The sequence below is a fragment of the Bos grunniens genome, chromosome 29 (genome assembly GCF_055505025.1).
Source record: "Bos grunniens cultivar Pamir isolate PY7600 chromosome 29, Bosgru_T2T1.0, whole genome shotgun sequence".
In the NCBI taxonomy this organism is placed as follows: domain Eukaryota; kingdom Metazoa; phylum Chordata; class Mammalia; order Artiodactyla; family Bovidae; genus Bos; species Bos grunniens.
The window spans coordinates 37,859,738-37,878,299 of record NC_141193.1 but is presented as its reverse complement, the minus strand read 5'-3'; positions in this window follow the sequence as shown (position 1 = coordinate 37,878,299).

The following is an 18,562-nucleotide window of genomic DNA, read 5'->3' as shown; positions in this document are numbered from 1 at the left end:
ATGGATGTGAGAGTTGGACTGTGAAGAAGGCTGAGCTCTGAAGAATTGATGCTTTTGAACTGTGGTGTTGGAGAAGACTCTTGAGAGTCTCTTGGACTGCAAGGAGATCCAACCAGTCCATTCTGAAGGAGATCAGCCCTGGGATTTCTTTGGAAGGAATGATGCTAAAGGGGAAACTCCAGTAATTTGGCCACCTCATGCGAAGAATTGACTCATTGGCAAAGACTCTGACGCTGGGAGGGATTGGGGGCAAGAGGAGAAGGGGATGACAGAGAATGAGATGGCTGGATGGCATCACTGACTCAATGGACATGAGTCTGATTGAACTCCGGGAGTTGGTGATGGACAGGGAGGCCTGGCGTGCTGCGATACATGGGGTCGCAAAGAGTCGGACACGACTGAGCGACTGATCTGATCTGATGCTTCTTTCTATACACTGTTTTGGAGCTTGCCTTAAAGTTTCTCAAATATATTGGATTGGCCAAAAAGTCCATTTGGATTTTTCCATAAGATGTTGCAGAAAATCCTGAACCTACTTTTTGGCCAACCCAATACCTTTGCATGTTTCATGGACTAACAGTTATAACAGAATTTGAAGGGTGTTTAGAAGCTATTTACATCTTTGACTTACCAGTCATCCCATCTCTGAAAACTTATTCTGACACTAGAAAGATGTGTTAATTAGCTGATGCTTGTGACTGTTCAGTTCAGTTCAGTCACTCAGCCGTGTCCGACTTTTTGCAACCCCATGGACTGCGGCACGCCAGGCCTCCCTGTCCATCGCCAATTCCTGGAGTTTACCCAAACTCATGTCCATTGAGTTGGTGATGCCATCCAGCCATCTCATCCTCTGTTGTCCCCTCCTCCTCCTGCCTTCAATCTTTCCCAGCATCAGGGTCTTTTCCAATGAGTCAGTTCTTTGCATAAGGTGGCCAAAGTATTGGAGTTTCACTTTCAGCATTAGTCCTTCCAATGAATATTCAGGACTGATTTCCTTTAAAATGGACTGGTTGGATCTCCTTGCAGTCCAAGGGACCCTAAAGAGTCTTCTCCAACATCACAGTTCAAAAGCATCAATTCTTCAGTGTTCAGCTTCCTTTATTGTCCAACTCTCACATCCATACATGACTACTGGAAAAACCATAGCTTTGACTAGATGCATATTTGTTGGCCAAGTAATGCCTCTGCTTTTTAATATGCTGTCTAGGTCAGTCATAGGTTTTCTTCCAAAGAGCAAGTATCTTTTAATTTCATGGCTGCAGTTACCATCAGCAGTGATTTTGGAACCCCAAAAATAAAGTCTCTCACTGTTTCCCAGTCTATTTGCCATGAAGTGATGGGACCAGATGCCATGATCTTCGTTTTCTGAATGTTGAGCCTCAAGCCAACTTTTTCACTCTCCTGTTTCACTTTCATCAAAAGATTCTTTAGTTCTTCACTTTCTGCCATAAGGGTGGTGTTATCTACATATCTGAGGTTATTGATATTTCTCCCGGCAATCTTGATTCCAACTTGTGCTTCACCCAGCCCAGCATTTCTCATGATGTATACTGCATATAAGTATTAAATAAGCAGGGTGATAATATACAGCCTTGATGTACTCCTTTCCCTCTTTGGAACTAGTCTGTTGTTTCATGTTCAGTTCTAACTGTTGCTTTCTGAACTGCATACAGATTTCTCAAGTGGCAGGTCAGGTGGTTTGGTATTCCCACCTCTTTAAGAATTTTCCAGAGTTTTTTGTGGTCCACACAGTCAAAGGCTTTGGCCTAATCAATAAAGCAGAAGTATATGCTTTTCTGGAACTCTCTTGCTTTTTTGATGATCCAGTGAATGTTGGCAATTTGATCTCTGGTTCCTCTGCCTGTTCTAAATTTAGCTCTTTGAAACTTTTTCTCATAGGGCTGTGGTGGTTGTTCAGTCACTAAGTCATGTCTGACACTTAGTAACCCCATGGACTACAGCAGGCCAGGCCTCTCTGTCCCTCACTATCTCTGAGTTTGCCCAAGTTCATGTCCATTGAATCGGTGATACCATCCAACCATCTTATCCTCTGCTGTCCTTTTCTGCTTTTGCTTCAATCTTTCCCAGCATCAGGGTCTTTTCCAGTGAGTTGACTATTCACAACAGGTGGCTAAAGGATTGGACCTTCAGCTTCAGCATCAGTCCTTCCAGTGAGTATTCAGGGTTGATTTCCTTTAGGATTGACTGGTTTGATCTCCTTGCTGTCCAAGGGACTTTCAAGAGTCTTCTCCAGCATCACAACTTGAAAGCATCAGTTCTTTGGTGCTCAGCCTTCTTTATGGTCCAACTCTCACATCTATACATGGCTACTGGAAAGACCACAGCTTTTACTAGATGGACATTTGTTGGCAAAGTGATGTCTTTGTTTTTTAATATGCTATCTAGGTTTGTCATAGCTTTCCTTCCAAGAAGCAATTGTCTTATTTCATGGCTGCAATCATCCACAGTTATTTTGGAGCCCAAGAAGAGAAAATCTGTCACTGCCAAGTATAATTCCAACCACTGGTTCTACACCTATTCTATGTACATGAAGTTTCTTTGTAAATTAGAAATTGGAACACCTGTGCTTCTGGGGTTTCTCTTATTCAAGGTTAATCTCTTCTCATATAAAATCCTATAACTCAATATACCATAGTTAATAGAAGCAGTGTGATATAATGAAGTACACAGGGCTGGAGGCTGTATTTGAAATCCAGATCTAAGTAACAGCTGTTTCACCTGGAGTTGATACTTAGCATATGCAAATTGCCTTCTTTAGTGTCTGGAACATGGTTGTCATAATGTTTCTTTTTGCCCTAAAGCACAGCTAGTCACTTCCTTCACCAAGTTCTCATGGTTCTTTGTTCACATCTTTGTTAGAGACACTACATACTATATTGTAATTATCCCATCACTTCATGGGAAATAGATGGGGAAACAGTGGAAACAAGTGCCAGACTTTATTTGGGGGGGCTCCAAAATCACTGCAGATGGTGACTGCAGCCATGAAATTAAAAGGTGCTTACTCCTTGGAAGGAAAGTTATGACCAACCTAGATAGCATATTCAAAAGCAGAGACATTACTTTGCCAACAAAGGTCCATCTAGTCAAAGCTGTGGTTTTTCCAGTGGTCATGTATGGATGTGAGAGTTGGACTGTGAAGAAGGCTGAGCTCTGAAGAATTGATGCTTTTGAACTGTGGTGTTGGAGGAGACTCTTGAGAGTCCCTTGGACTGCAAGGAGATCCAACCAGTCCATTCTGGAGGAGATCAGTCCTGGGTGTTCTTTGGAAGGAATGATGCTAAAGCTGAAACTCCAGTACTTTGGCCACCTCATACGAAGAGTTTACTCATAGGAAAAGACTCTGATGCTGGGAGGGATTGGGGGCAGGAGGAGAAGGGGAAGACAGAGTATGAGATGGCAGGATGGCATCACTGACTCGATGGACGTGAGTCTGAGTGAACTCCGGGAGTTGGTGATGGACAAGAAGCAGACATGACTGAGCGACTGAACTGAACTGAACTGAATTTTCTTTATATGGATCTTTATACTGTACCCTTTACTAGAGAATTGTGAGTTCAAGACTCTACATTATTTATCCTTTTATCTACAAGGTCTGGCAGGAAGCATGATTTTAATATTTCTTTTAAAAATAATGCAATTAAGGTATCACTTCTGGTATTCCGTGTTTTATGTGCTAAGTTCCTTCAGTCGTATCCAACTCTGACCCCATGGACTAGCCTGCAAGGCTCCCCTGTCCATGGGATTCTCCAGGCAAGAACACTGGAGTGGATTGCCATTCCTCCTCCAGGGGGTCTTCCCCATCCAGGGATCAAACTAGCATCTCTTGCATCTCAGGTATTGCCAGGTGAGTTCTTTACCACTAGTGCCACCAATGTTATACAGTCATCTCAAAGGAGCAAAGGATGCTTTCTTGTTTCCCTAGATTTTGTATCCCTCTTCATTGAATTCTTTTTCATTTCCAGTCACTAAGGATCTTTCACATGGACTGGTATGTGAGTTTAGGAAAAAAAACAAACGAGAGCTATTGTCTCATAGCGTCTTGCCATTTGGGGTGTAATATTTGATGATATATGGCATATGTCTCCTAATGAAGTGACAGGAGAATCACAGGCTGGTTTCTCAGCAGCCTTGCAGATTAGTTGTGGAGCTGCAGTGTGGCATAAACCTTCATTTCTCAGACTGGCATCTGCCCCTCGCTCACTCTGCTGAGCCCCTTCACACGTCTCTCTTGTTCGCACACACGGGATGCCAGTTGCATTATACAGCATTCCTAAACTCTTGTTATGTGCCATTTGTTCATGTTGAGTCTTATTTAGGGATTATCTTTATCTATATACAATCATGTTACTATGATATCCTATAGCTAGTCAATTTAACTTGTAGGTTGAGAGAGAACTGTTTATCAAATCACATATCTGGGAAATGCAAACAATAGCTGTTAATGGCTTTTCAAAGGGTCTTGGTAGTTCAGAAGGTAAAGGATCTGCCTGCAATGCAGGAGACCTGGGTTTGATCCCTGCATCGGGAAGATCCCCTAGAGAAGGAAATGGCAACCCACTCCAGTATTCTTGCCTGGGAAATCCCATGGACAGAGGAATCTGGCAAGCTACACTCCACAGGGTTGCACAGAGTCAGACGTGACTAAGCAACTAACACTTGGCTTTTCAGACTTAATGTTTACTGAACAATAACATACAATGCAAGCAATTTAACATACTGCAGCCATCTCCTCCCTTCACCATTAACCGTTTTTAATCAATCATCCATGTTCTTTCCAAAGGGATAATTCTAAAACACAAATTTAAGTGTCCCTTACTTAAAAAAAAAAAGTGCTTAATACTTTCTTAATGCCTTCAGGATAAAGTTCAAATTTCTTAGAATTAAATTTGACTCACTTTTATATATATTCAGCCCTTTTAAACTCCCAAAAGTTAGACACACATGCACACTCGTAGCCTAAATTTTAGTCACATGCCAAACTCTGATCATTGTTCCAAAAGTTTTCTGTGTTCATTTGCACCTTTGAAATTTCCCTTTGTTCATATTCTTGCTTGGGATAAGATCTCCTTCTTCTTCTCATCTGAATAATTTTTACTAATTCTTCAAAATTTGAACCACCTAGCCAAGGCCTTACATAACATAGTAGTAGATATTTTCACGGCTTAAAAGTGTCAGCTCCTCTACGTTCTCCTGATTATGACCACTCCTGACCTGATGTTTGCACTAAGGTATTTGAACAGGTGTCTGAAGAATTGTGTTTGCTTCTCACACATCCTATATACATAATCCTTGTTGTATCACAGCAAACTGCTTAGGAGTTCAACCTCCTACATCCTAATGATTATAATTAGAACTTGTTACCATCTTATCATGAGGGACCATTAAGACTGATTTCATAATGCCCTACCAATCCTTTTGATTCTGTTACCACAAGAACCTCAGCCTTTCAGGTCATCTCTGATCCCTACAATGCTTTATATATTCCTTCCTATGATTTAGACATCCTAGGCACAGCTCCTTCCACTCAGCTCTCTGAAACACATGGACTGTCATCAGCAACATTCTTTTGACCCCCTTCTTTCACTGATATTAACCACTTCAGCCAAGCATTTTCATTGCCACACTCAAGGTCCACAAATGATTTTGACCACAACCTCCTAACTTTTCATCGCACACCAGTACCCTCACTCCAGTGATTCTTTTCTTTTTAATTAATTAATTATTTTAATTGGAGGCTAATTACAATATTGTGGTGGTTTTTGCCACACACTCCAGTGATCCTCCAACTCTGTCATAGTCTTCATTTTTGACTGCATCATTTTTCTATTACTCCCCGCCCATCTTGACTTCTTTCATACCAAGCAAGCATCATATGCTTTTGATACTGTCCTCTCATTGTGTATTTCTTCCCTTTGAAAACTTGTCTGGTAAAATTCAAACGATCATAATTCTCAGCTCTGTGACTATCCTATATCTACCGCTGAACGGTTGAATATATTTCCAGGAAATATGCTACCACTGACACGTTGTGTTAAATTTATGACTTTATATTGCTAGGACTTTTAAAAACAGTTGTCTATAGCTCCTCAGTCACTTGGTTCACCATCTGATTCTCTGAAAAACTATATAAATATCTTCTCCCTCTTTAAACTTCCAGCAAACAACATTCTTGCCATCTTTCCAACTTACGTAATGTTTTAGCTTCTTATTTGACTGGGTAAATAGAGGCAACATGAAAAGAATTGCCATGTTTGCCACCCAAGAAGTGGATTAAAATTTTTTGGTTTCTTCCCTCCTATTGTAACTCCTGAATTGCCTCAGTTCTTGCTTAACATTTGCACTGTTTATTTTTTCCATTTTTATTGAAATATAAATGATTGTTAACATTGCATACATTCAATATGTACAAAATAATGACGATATATGTATATACTGCAAAACAATTGCCACAATAAGGCCAGTTAACATATGCATCATCTCACATATTTTTGCACATGATGTGAGCTTTTAAGATCCACTCTCTTAGTAACTTTCAAGTATACAATAGTGTTGTTAACTATAGTCACCATGTTGTACAATTACAGCTCTGGAACTTACTGATTTTAATAGCAGAAGTTTGTACCCTTTGACCACCCTCATTCTTTTGTCCCACCCTTCCCACCCCCATCCCTTGGTACCACTAATCTGCTCTCCATTTCTATAGTTTTTTTTTTTTTTTTTTTATGATTCCATATATAGATGCCTCCTGAGAAATCTGTATGCAGGTCAAGAAGCAACAGTTAGAACTGGACATAGAACAACAGACTGGTGCCAAATTGGGAAAGGAGTATGTCAAGGCTGTATATTGTTACCTTGCTTATTTAACTTATATGCAGAGTACATCATGCGAAATGCTAGGCTGGATGAAGCACAAGCTGGAATCAAGATTGCCGGGAGAAATATCAATAACATCAGATACGCATGAAACCACCCTTATGGCAGAAAGCAAGGAAGAACTAAAGAGCCTCTTGATGAAAGTGAAAGAGGAGTGTGAAAAAGTTGGCTTAAAACTCAACTTTCAGAAAACGAAGATCATGATATCCGATCCCATCACCTCATGGCAAACAGATGGGGAAACAATGGCAACAGTGAGAGATTTTATTTTGGGGGGCTCCAAAATCACTGCAGCCATGAAATTAAAAGAAGCTTGCTCCTTGGAAGAAAACCTATGACCAACCTAGACAGCATATTAAAAAGCAGAGACATTACTTTGCCAACAAAGGTCCATCTAGTCAAAGGTATGTTTTTTCCAGTAGTCATGTATGGATGTGAGAGTTGGACTACAGACACCTGAGCACCGAAGAATTGATGCTTTTGAACTGTGGCATTGGAGAAGACTGTTGAGAGTCCCTTGGGCTGCAAGGAGATCCAACCAGTCCATGCTAAAGGAAATCAGTCCTGAATAATCATGGGAAGGACTCATGTTGAAGCTGAAACTCCCATACTTTGATCACCTGATACAAAGAACTGACTTATTGGAAAAGATCCTGATGCTGGGAAAGATTGAAGGTAAGAGGAGAAGGGGACGATAGAGGATGAAATGGTTGGATGGCATTATTGACATGATGGACATGAGTTTGAGTAAGCTCCGGGAGTTGGTGATGGACAGGAAAGCTGGTGTGCTGCAGTTCATGGGCTTGAAAAGAGTCAGACATGACTGAGCAACTGAACTGAACTGATATATAGATGAGGTCATAGAGATTTGCTCTTTTCTGATTACTTTGATTCTTTTATTCCATTTCATATCAAGCATTCAAGAGCTCTACTCCTGTAATTGTTCTCTGTCTTAAATCAACAGATTTCCCCTTTTTAATAATTCAGCCCCTTCAGCATAAAAATAGTGAATATTAGCCTCACATAGAGAACATTTTTCCACTCCACATCTTATTTTGTTATTACACTGTTTCTCTGCCCTTTGTAGAAACTGTCTTTCTATTCCCTTTTAAACATAATCTGATGAATCCCCAGAGACTGCTAATTTCTACTCTTCAGCAATGGAATCTTTACATTTAGGTGGGCTTGTGACCATCAAACATAGATGTCATCTTTTTATGCCTCCCTAGCAGCCAGGTAAGCTCCTTTAATTAGTTCCAGTCAAATAAATATAAGAAGGAAAAGAGATATGTGCATCTTTTGGAGCTAATGTGTAAATGGTGGGGTCAAATTTCTTTTTCTCTGTTCAGCTCCTTGGACTGCATCCCAAGGGTAGCACAACAGCAAAATTGGAAGCAGCCTGCTTATAGACCACTATGGCCCTGCAGTATTAGATTAGCATTAACCTCTTTATACTTGGATTTAATCTTTAAAAAATAATAATACTTCTGCTTTTGTTAAGCCACTATGGAGTCTCTTTATGGAGCCAAACCAAAATTCTAACCAATATGATATGCAAAAATTACCTTCTTACATTTTAATGCAAAATATAAACATTTGGGATCCTAGGCATGTGACTATCCTTTCTGTACTCATCTGCTCCGTGGCATTAAATAGTTGAACTTTACCTTACAGTGTCCTAGCCGAACTACTGGATTGAAGGACAGACAGAGGGTATAAAAGATACAGGATTTTAATTATACAAAGTCTCTTGGAGAGAGAGAGTGAAAGGTTGAGGTTGAGAAAGGGCATGGAGAGAAGCAGAGAGACAGGGTCAGAGGGAGAGGGAGAGAGAGAGAGGGAGGGAGAGGAACTGCAACTGTGAGGTTTGGTGAAAAAACAAAAACTGCCACAGAAGATTTAAGTCTCAATAAACAGTTTTATATGCAATTTCCGCAAACATATTTTCATTTGCTATAAAACAGCAAACGGCTTGGGAGGGAAAAGCCAGAAATATGCATAGAGGAAAAAATAGTCTTAAATAAATACTGGCTTGCAAAAAAGAAATGGCAGTCTATATTGAAATATGTTTATCTTCTGGTACTTTAAAATGCAATAAATTTCTCCTGACAAACAATAATTTGGTCTGAGGTTAAAACAAATTCCCATTTAGTCCCAGGAATATGTAATTTCAGACTTTTGAGGATGAATGGTTGTTTTTGCTTAGATATTGATCATTAGCCATGTAATTCTGGCTGGACTAGGTTACTTGGACTTTGTAGTTGTAATGAAAGAAATTGCATTAATCTGATTCTTAGAAAGTTAAGCAAAGATATCTGAAAAAAAAGAGGTATTAAAAGTTATAAGTCAAAAGCAAATACAATTTTCATTATAAGGAAAGAATAAAAATATTTTAAGAAAAGAACTTCCTTTGGGACAGGGACTTAAAGTGAAACATGGCATGATATATTTGAATAATTATGACTTGTAATAGAGTTTGGCTTTATACTCCCAAAGCATTTTAGGTTAATGAGTAAAATCTCAGTAAGATCGAATAAAACAGTAAATCACAATGTACTGATTCTAAACAAGAACAGAGTAATAGTTTTATATACATACATATATATATGTATGTATGTGTATATATATATATATTTCTGTGTGTGTGTGTATGTGTGTATGTTACTAGGGCATAGGGCACACGTGAATGTTGAATTTCACAACCTCTTTTCTTGATGAGCTTATGGACTAATGAAACATATAGAAGCAAATAATTATAACATGCTTTCTGTAAGGAAGGCTGTAATCTTAAATTTTATTTATAACTCATATAGTTCTAGAGAGAAGTTAAGAAAACAAAATCCCCATGATTTGAAAATGAAACAAAAAATGTAATTTTGTTTATTACAACATTTCAGTAATTAAAAAAAAACAACTTTGTGATTTAAATGTCCAAAAAAATAAGTCACTTCAAATCAATGCATCCAGGTATTTAGAATATCTTGTACAGCCACAGAAATATTTCCATAGTGTAATTAAAAAGAAAACATTATAACTAATTTGAATCTACTTCAGGAAAGACACTATGTATGTAAGCATTAAATTGTCTGTGTATATGTATAAAATCCCTATCATACACTTTAAGTATATGACTCAGGACAGGGCAGGGGAAAAGAGCTGAGAGAAGTTCCTACAAAGTAAATCCAGTCATCATAGAAAGCAGGGAAGTATCAGCAAAAAGAACAAGACCGAAAACTGCAGGTAGGACTAGAAAGAGAGAGTTAATGTTTAGTAGCTCAGTCATGTCCATCTCTTTTACAACCCCATGAAACATAGCCTGCCGGTCTCCCCTGTCCATGGGATTTCCCTGGCAAGAATACTGGAGTGGGTTGCCATTTCCTTCTCCAGGGGATCTTCCCAACCCAGGCATCAAACCTGTATCTCCTGCAAGTATCCTGGCAGGCAGATTCTTTACTGCTGAGCCACCAGGGAAGCCAGAGAGAGAGAAAGGACTCTACAAAAATGACATGCTAGTGACACAGCAGTAGAGAGTGCCCAGAGGTTAGGGACTAGGCATTGGGATGTGCAAGAGAAGATTTCAAAAACCTTGCCACTGCTAAGATCCTAGTCTCTGCTGGAAAATAATTTTTTATCCCTCTTTTGAAACTAAATCAAACTAAGCCTGCAATAGACCTCAAACAGTTCAATCTTGCTTCATATCAACCCAGCTCCTACTCCAGCAAACTGACAGAAGAATAGAAATACCACTTTCTGAAGATGGATATAATTTATTTCAGCCTCTACTGAGTTGTCAAAAAAATATTCAATACTCAATTCAGAATCATAATACATGAAAAATAAAATGTGATCCACATTCATTAAAGAATCACCGGAAGTGGTCAGAGATGAGCCAGATGTGGCAGTGATTGGCGGATAAAGCCAACTAAGCAAACAAATAAACAACAGCAACAACAAAAGCACTGCAAAAGCTCTAAGGAATCTAGTGGAAAATAAAGTAAGTAATATGTATAAAGATACAGAAGAATTTCCCCAAAGACATGGCTATCTTCTCCTCAGGCACTGTAGTTTTTGTCTCTAGTTTTGCATATTTCATATCTCTACATGTTAAACCTTTTCTTCCACTTTTTAAAGCATATTTGATACAGTTATAAATTACTGTTTTAATGTCCTGATCTAAACTTCCAACATCTGTGCTAGTTATTTGACGATTTTGATTGATTAATTTTCTCTTGATTTTGCATCATATACATCTGCTTCTTTGCATGCCTAATAACATTTTTATTGGATGCTAGACATTCAGGCCTGCCCAGGTGGCACAATGGTAAAGAATCTGCCTGCCAATGCAGGAGATGCAGGAGGATTGTGTTCAGTCCCTGGGTCAGGAAGATCCCCTGGAGTAGGAAACAGCAACCCACTCCAGGATTCTTGCCTGGAAAATTCCATGGACAGAGGAGTCTGGCGGGCTACAGTCCATGGGGTCAAAAAGAGTAAGACACGACTGAGAAACTGAGCGTGTGTGCGCGCGCGCACGTGCAAACACACACACACACACACACACATACACACACATTCTGGATTTTAGATTATTCACTGCCTGATGTTTTGTGTTTTTTTTTTTTTTTTCTGGGAAACAGTTATGATACTCAGAGACATTTTGAGTCTTTCTGGTCTTGCTCTTAAGATATGTTATATGGGGGAATGGGAGACTTCCCAAGTGGCTCAGTGGTAAAGAATCCACCTGCAATGCAGGAGACATGGTTGGATCCCTGGGTCGGAAAAATCCCCTGGCAGAAGGCTCAGCAACCCACTCCAGTATTCTTGCCTGGAGAATCCCGGAGAGCCTGGTGGGCTACAGTCCACGGGATCACAAAGAGTCAGACAAGTCCAAAGTGACTTAACACATGGGCAAAGGTTACTCATTAGGTTAGGCATGATTATCTCTTCCTACCGAGGCAAGATCTTTTAGAATACTCCACCCAGTGCTCTTTAAACTACGAAGTTCTCCAGTCTGGCTAACGCCTGGCACTCTTCATGGTCCTGTGTGAGTGCAAAACATTCTTTCTTATAATTATCTATACTGGTTATTTACTGTCTCTTAGTCATTTTCCACTCAAACATATGCTCTGATTAGTACTCTGTAAGTACATGAGGGGGATCCCGTGTAGATCTCCCACATCCTGCGTCTGAGCAGCTCTTTCTTTTCTAGGACACTCCAGCTGATTTCATCTCCTTGGATTCAGTACTATGTCCTTTATTCAGCAGTGTTTCCAGCTCTGCCTGGGTTCACTAGCTCTATACAGCTACATTGAATTTCACTTATGACCATAAGCTGGGACAGGTTTAAGCCTCACTTTATTGGTTTCTTATGTCTCAGAGATCATTACCTGATGTCCAATATAAGAGACACGTGTACCCCAATGTTCTTTGCAGCACTGTTTATAATAGCCAGGACATGGAAGCAACCTAGATGCCCATCAGCAGACGAATGGATAAGAAAGCTGTGGTATATATACACAATGGAGTATTACTCAGCCATTAAAAAGAATACATTTGAATCAGTTCTAATGAGGTGGATGAAACTGGAGCCTATTATACAGAGTGAAGTAAGCCAGAAAGAAAAACACCAATATAGTATACTAATGCATATATATGGAGTTTAGAAAGATGGTAATGATAACCCTGTATGCAAGACAGCAAAAGAGACACAGATGTATAGAACAGTCTTTTGGACTCTGTGGGAGAGGGAGAGGGTGGGATGATTTGGGAGAATGGCACTGAAACATGTATAATATCATATAAGAAACGAATCGCCAGTCCAGGTTCAATGCAGGATACAGGATGCTTGGGGCTGGTGCACTGGGATGACTCAGAGGGATGGTACAGGGAGGGAGGTGGGAGGGGGGTTCAGGATGGGGAACACGTGTATACCTGCGGTGGATTCATGTTGATGTATGGCAAAACCAATACAATATTGTAAAGTAAAAAATAATAATAATAATAATTTTTTTCGCATATTTTCCTACTTTTTTACTTCTTTCAAATGGAAGGATAGACCTATTCTTAGTTAGTACTTCTTAATCAGAAGCAGAAGTCTGTGTGGTTCTATTTTCATGAAACTTATGGTTGACAAAACTAACCTGTTTGACATAAATTAGAACAAGTCGGCCTGTGGGTGAGGATGGATTGAAAGGATTGACTGACTCTTCAGTAGTGAAGTAAATTGTCGATGTCGTCTGTGACTGGCTGTCAAAGCTCATGGAAATTAACACTTAAGATATGTGCTTTGTATTTTCTATAAAGTATACCTAAATGTGTAAAATAAAAATCTCTACATTTGATCTTATTCAAACTACCTCAGTCCTCCAAGCACAAGAGGTCAACCTGACATCTTAGTCCAGAGAGGCATGTCTTTTCCCTTCCATCTTCCCAAATACCCTACCCCTCAAACACAGAGACAGCAGTTTTTACACTCATTCTCAGCACAAAAGAAATTATGCCTCTTTAATTTCTATTCAAAATATCCAAGATATTAAAGCAGTTTGGGTAGAATCTAACAGAGTTTTAGGTTAGATAGGAAGAACTCCATTCATGTTATTTGGTGAAGGTGAACTCAGGGAAATGTATTACTTTTCTTAACAGTGTTTATTTTAAATAACTTCAACCATAATTTCCATAAAGTTGGCCTTTTGAAGACATTATAAGCAGTTTCTTGATTTTTATGTGACAGATATACAACCATACCAGTTTTACTGGTTTCCAAGAGTTGTGATTTTTTTGTTTCAGGGATACCACCCCTCAATTTGGTTTCATAGCTTGGCAGATAGGTCTCCTTAATTTATTCTATCAAAAGTTATGGCTTTCAGACTTGTTTTCAATCCATTATTTGCTCCTCACCTTAAAATGTCTTACATTCTGTCATTATGATAAACAGGCAGAGTAGTGAAGACAGCCCGTTTTTAAGATTCTTGCTTGCTCATATGCATTTTAAAAGGTGATATAAAATAAAGTCAATTATATACCTTTGTTGTGGATTAGATTTCTAGGGTGAGTGGTCAGCTGATGTCTACAAAATATTTGTATTTGGGAACTAATTGGATCATATGGTAAAGAATCCACCTGCAATGAAGGAGACCTGGGTTCGATTCCTGGGTCAGGAAGATCCCCTGGAGAAGGGAATGTTTACCTACACCAGTATTCTTGCCTGGAGAATTCCATGGTCAGAGGAACCTGGTGGACTACAGTCCATGGGGTCACAAAGAGTCGGACATAGCTGAGCAACTAACACAAGACAAAATAAATTTCCTCATTTGACAGAATGACCCTGAAATTATAAGCAAAATTTAGAGGGCTAAAATCAGTGCCTCCAGCAAGGTATGACACAGAACTGGGAGACCCACCTGGGTTCTGGTTCCCCTGCTTCTCTTTGCTAATCTCTAATTAGAACCTTACTGTGGCAGTAAGCAAAATAAAGATGTGTATATAAAACCATCCACTATGTTAAGTGTTAGATATATACTTCATTTCACTTTTAATCTTTAATAAAGATTAAAAAGTCTTTATTAAGTCATTGAGTCACAAATTATCTCATCTTTAATTTAAGGGATAACTTGCTTTCCTGAAGTCTAGAGGCTTCAAAATGCAATATTTTTTGAGACCTTTCTATGACCCAGGCACCACACAAAATACTAAGGATGCAAATGTAGCAAACAACTTGTTTGAGGTGCCTACAAAGAATCAAATTTAATACAAGCTGCAGACTTCCCTCTTGCAAAATCAATCTTAAGAGAATTGATAGAGGGAAACATGAAATTAGGGAAATAATGTCCACATGAAAGCAGCATAAGTAAGCAAAAGTAAGTTGGATAAAACACTGCTAAGATAGAAAGCTGTTTGAAATCAAGAGTTTGTAGAGTGATGAGGAATCCTGCAAACACCCTGAGACAAAGTGAAAGAATCAACTAGAGAAGAGTAGTTGGAACCCAGCTTTTCTGGGTATGCTTCTGCTGTCTTTAGACAACAGAAATTTCAGACATCTGAGGCTGATGTTCACAAAGATTAGATAAAGTTACTAGAAAAGGTATGCTGGAATAAAAACATTAGGAAAAATGAGAGGGAAGTGTTGGTTAGTTCTTGGCATTTGCTCTTCAACTTCTGCCCTATCAAATATTCAGGATGGTTGGATTCCATGCTAAGACACCAGCATCTTCTCAGAGCTGTTTACATCTGTAAAACCAAAGGATGTGGAACAATCAGAACCCCCACATATTGCTGAAGGAATACAAAATGCATGAAGTCAATTTACCATGCTGAGTGAAGAAATATTATGGAAAAATATATAATACATATATTCCAGCTAGTTCTAGAATATTCTAGAATAGACCTGTTAAAGCTTCTCCATGGTGAGGGAATTGAATTCAGTGGTATTTCTGAGGGAATCTGCTTGAAAACTGGCACAAGACAACTTTTTGGGGTGATGTAGATATTCAGTATATTGATGGAGTGAGTGAGTGCATTTGCCAAACCTAATCAAAATGTGTGCATCTTACTGTATAGAATTTTTAAGGGGAAAAAACTAAAAAATAATAACAGAATGGAGTGTGCAGCTTGGGGATATGTCTCTACCAACATTGGCTTTCCCCTCCCACTCCAGTATCTCAAGACACCGTCCTAAATGTTAGGAAATACTTAGATCAGAAATGTGGCATGACAGTATAAAAAAGCCCACCTTACGTATGATAAACTAGCTGTGTCAATTGCGAACAGGAGGTGACAACTCTATATGGTCTGAATGATATAAAATGCACTTTTATTAGTTTTTATACAGAATAATGATCAGTTCCAAAGCAAAGAAAAATGTGTTACTAACTAGCAGATGAGGCTGCATGCGACAATTTTGGTCATATAAATGCTTCTTTAATACAATGCTACTTTCATGATTTCCTTTTATTTTTAACTACCAGGTTCCTTATTCAAAGAATTTATAAACTTATTCCAGTCTTAATAGTATTAGATATTGTTGTTGTTCAGTCGCTAAGTGGTGTCTGAGTCTTTATGACCCCAAAGGAAGGAAGCACGCCAGGCTTCTCTGTCCTTCATTATCTTCTGGAGTTTGCTCAAACTCATGTCCGTTGAGTTGGTAACGCCATCCAACCATCTCAACCTCTGTTGCTCCCTTCTCCTCTGCCCTCAATCTTTTCCAGTATCAAGGTCTTTTCCAATAAGTTGGCTTTTTGCCTCAGGTGGCCAAAGTATTGGAGGATTAGGTATTAAGGAGATACTATTCTCATTTTGTGATTCATCAACTAAGGTTAAACAGGTTAACTAAAGCTAGTAAATCATAGATCCAGATTTGAATATAGGTCTTCAAAATGAAAACTCTACGCTCTTTATAATTCTTCCTCCATAACTGAGTACCACCATGATTTCAGATACAAGTGCTCACAAGGCCTCTTACTTCTACAGTTCTGGTGCTGGAATCCAGTTTCTCCCTAGGGTCCAGCCTTCCTCATTTAACTGTTCAAGTCCTAAAATGTCTTACTCTGTCTTTCTCTTTCTTTCCCTCTTAGAAATGGGTCTTTTGCCTGCCAATATAAATATTCTGACATCTTGCCTTGCAAGACCTTATTGTTCTGTCAGACACTCAGAGGTAGACATTCTATTCTTATTGACCTTTCTCCAGGTGTGTGCCCTTGGTATAACCCCTTCTGTCAACTTGTCAATCTTTCCCCAGGTTTTGTCCCATCTCCTTTTCCTAGGTGGCACAAGTAGTAAAGAATCCACCTGCCGATGCAGGAGTCACAGGAGATGTGAGTCCAACTCCTGGGTCGGGAAGATTCCCTGGAGAGTGAAATGGCAACCCACTCCAGTATTCCTGTCTGGAGAACTGCATGGACAGAGAAGGCTGGCAGGCTACAATCCAGGGGGTCACAGAGTTAGAGATGACTGAACGACTGATCATGCCCCCCCTTTTCTTTGATGTATGACATGACATGTTCACAACAACATACGTTTAGGAGATATACCTAATAACTTCCAAATACCAGGTCTGCCAATAACTATGTGCATTTAGCTATATTTAATCTTCAGTTTCTCACTGTTAAATAGAAATAGACGCCTACTAAACAGAACTACTTTAAGGGTACATTCAATGAAATTACATAATTTCCTAGCAGAATGCTAGTAGATGTCGAATAAATTGTACTGTTATTATCATCATTGCAACATAATTTTCCTGACAGATGGACTCAAGTTTCTTGGGGGAAAAATAAGTGTCCCTGGACCAATGTGTTTTAATATTCCCAATTTGAGAAATGAGAAACATAAACATATTAAAAATATTGAGATAGTCTTTGGTAAACTCACTTAAAGCTTATAAATATCCCACATAACACAGAATAAACGTTGGAAGACCCCGTCCTTAGAGAAGCCATCCATTGTCTTCCATTTGCTCTTCTGCATATAGAATCCATGCTGCAGGCACAAGTATTCTATTAATTTATAGTGGCACTAGAAGTAACCATAAAATAAGTGCCATGGGTCATACTAATAAGATATGTCGGTTCAAAGTCAAGAATGCCAACTAATGATGAAATGCCTAAAGCAAACACATATTGATAAAAACTATTTCAATTTTAGAACATGACAAGTTTCTTAAATATCAAACTAGGTATTGCTGGAAGGTATAAAGTCAAATTTTATTAACATTTATCTTTCCACCGGGAAATTTACTCACGCTGACAGTACTGAACAAATTGAAAGGATTATACAATTCTGTTTAGTTTCAGATTCAAAGACAAAACTACTAAATTTTCTATTATCACTGTTAGTAAGAAGAATAGAAAAAAATTCCTATATGAAAATTAGACCATGCTCCCCTTCTGCTTCAAAACATCTAATGGTCTTTCAGTTTAACACAATATCACATCCTATAATTTGTTCCTTATTTGCCTCTTCAGCCAGAAGTTCAATATGGCTCTTTAATACAAGCACTGTCAACATTTAATGTCTTCCTCGGATGGTCTAGCTGGCCATATCGTAATTTCACATCTTTCTACAGGAATCTTTTCTGCTATTTGGAATGCCCATTTCTCTCTTTATTTCCCAACTGTATTATATTACTTTAAGCTCTAGTTCCATTAAACACTTCACAACTGCTGAAAATCTCTAGTAATGATGCTTGACATGTGACAAAACAAACCTTTTTTTCAGTATTAGGGAAGAGAATTTTAATCTTACACCTTCTACCTGTGTGAATATGGATAAGTGGAATAATGTCTTTGAGCCTTGTTTTCCTATTTTTGAAAAATGATATACAGGAATAATGCCTACCCTAAAGATATTCTGTGATGGTTAAATGAGAGGAGTAAATGTCACAGTGTCACAGATGGACAACTTTACTCTGAGCTTTTGGATAACAAATGTTACATGTATTCATATTGTGTCTCTGGGGTTTAACACAATGTTTGTCATACTCCCATTGAACCTGTGGTGGATTCATTTTGATATTTGGCAAAACTAATACAATTATGTAAAGTTTAAAAATAAAATAAAATTTTAAAAAAATAAATAAATATAATAGTGATAGTAATAGTTGTAGTTATCATTGTCATCTTGACAACTTGCAAACAACTTCCATCCTGCCTTAATACAGATAATGATAAATATG